The 1645-nt window shown below is 49.5% G+C and overlaps 1 pseudogene; it reads right to left on the bottom strand.

Moving 5' to 3' along the window:
* Window positions 1–239: 239 nt before the first annotated feature.
* Window positions 240–1221, bottom strand: LOC103604034 (annotated as a pseudogene).
* Window positions 1222–1645: the final 424 nt, after the last annotated feature.

The raw sequence follows: 1645 nt of genomic DNA, 5'->3' as shown, positions 1-1645 counted from the left end.
GTTTTTTTTTTTTTTTTTTTTTTTTTTTTTTTTTGGCTGCGTACAAGGGACTTTATTGATGGTACACAACAAGGTAGGGCTCCCTAAGCCCCTCCCCCAGGGGGTCTGGGATGGAAACTGTGTCAATGAGGGGACATTCTCAGTGTGTTGGGGGACTGAGTTGGGCTGGGACACCCCAGCAGCTGAGGGCCCCTCTCCTCCTCTCATGCTCTCGCTGGGGCTGGTGGTCCTGGGGGCTCTTACTCTTTGGAGGCCATGTGTACCATAAGTTCAAACACTCTCTTGCTGTACCATTTCATTGTCATGCCAGGAAATGAGCTTGACAAAGTGGTCATTAAGGGCAATGCCAGCCCCAGTGTCAAAGGTGGAAGAGTGCACATCACTGTTAAAAGTCACTGGAGACAACCTGGTCCTCAGTGTAGACCAGGATGCACTTCAGGGAGCTCTCTGATGCCTTCTTCACCATCTTCTTGATGTCTTCATATTTGGCAGCTTTCTCCAGACAGCAGGTCAGATCCACAACTGATGTGTTGGCAGTGGGGACAGGAAGGCCATGCCAGTGAGCTTCCCATTCAGCTGAGGGATGACCTTGCCCATAGCCTTCGCAGCATCAGTAGATGCAGGGATGATGTTCTGGAGAGCCCCATGGCCGTCATGCCACAGACTCCCAGAGGGGCCATCCATGGTCTTCTGGGTGGATGTGACAGCATGGACTGTAGTTGTAAGTCCTTCCACAATGCCAAAGTTGTCATGGATGACCTTGGCCAGGGCAGCTAATTAGCTGATGGTACAGGAGGCATTGCTGACAATTGTGTGGGTGTTTTCGTAGGTCTCATGGTTCACACCCATCATGAACATGGGGGCGTCAGCAGAAGAGGCAGAGACGATGATCCTTTTGAGCTCGGCCTTCTCCAAGGTGGTGAAGACACCAGTGGACTCCACAACATGTTCAGCACTAGCATCACCCCATTTGATGTTGGTAGGATCTCACTCCTGGAGGATGGTGATGGCCTTCCCATTGATGACAAGCTTCCCATTCTTTGCCTTGACTGTGCTATGGAACTTGCCATGGGTGTAATCATACTGGAACGTGTAGACCATACAGTTGAGGTCAATGAAGGGGTCACTAATGGCAACAACATCCACTTTGCCAGAGTTAAAAGCAGCCCTGGTGACCAGGCACCTAATATGGCCAAATCCGTTTACTCCAACCTTCACCATCGTGTCCCAGGGTGCAGCTGACACTGTGCAAGAGGACGCAGCTGTCTGGAACAGGGAGGATCAGAGAGTCTGTGCTGTGCTTCTGACAACCTCTCCTGGTCAATGAGACAGAAGTATGAGCCTAGGGTCCACCAACATGACAGGCAGCCATGTGCTTTGGGGTGGGCTCCTGAACTATACCCTAGGTGCAAGGATGATCTAGAAATAGAATGATCGTCCCAGAAATGGAAGCATAGTTTTAAATAATCCCAGTCCCTGAAATCACATTAAGGTGATCACAGACTGTTACTGTTGCCAGGGACCTGGCAGAAGCAAAAATAAATCCTCTCTGGAAGAAGACAAAAGAATGAGCAAAGGCAACTGACAATAGGAACAAACTTATGCAGATTCCAGACTTGAATTAATAACTATGGTTGCCATGTTC

The sequence above is a fragment of the Galeopterus variegatus genome, unplaced genomic scaffold (genome assembly GCF_000696425.1).
Source record: "Galeopterus variegatus unplaced genomic scaffold, G_variegatus-3.0.2 Scaffold4931, whole genome shotgun sequence".
In the NCBI taxonomy this organism is placed as follows: domain Eukaryota; kingdom Metazoa; phylum Chordata; class Mammalia; order Dermoptera; family Cynocephalidae; genus Galeopterus; species Galeopterus variegatus.
The sequence above is the reverse complement of the archived record's forward strand: the minus strand, read 5'-3'. Positions and strand labels throughout refer to the sequence as shown.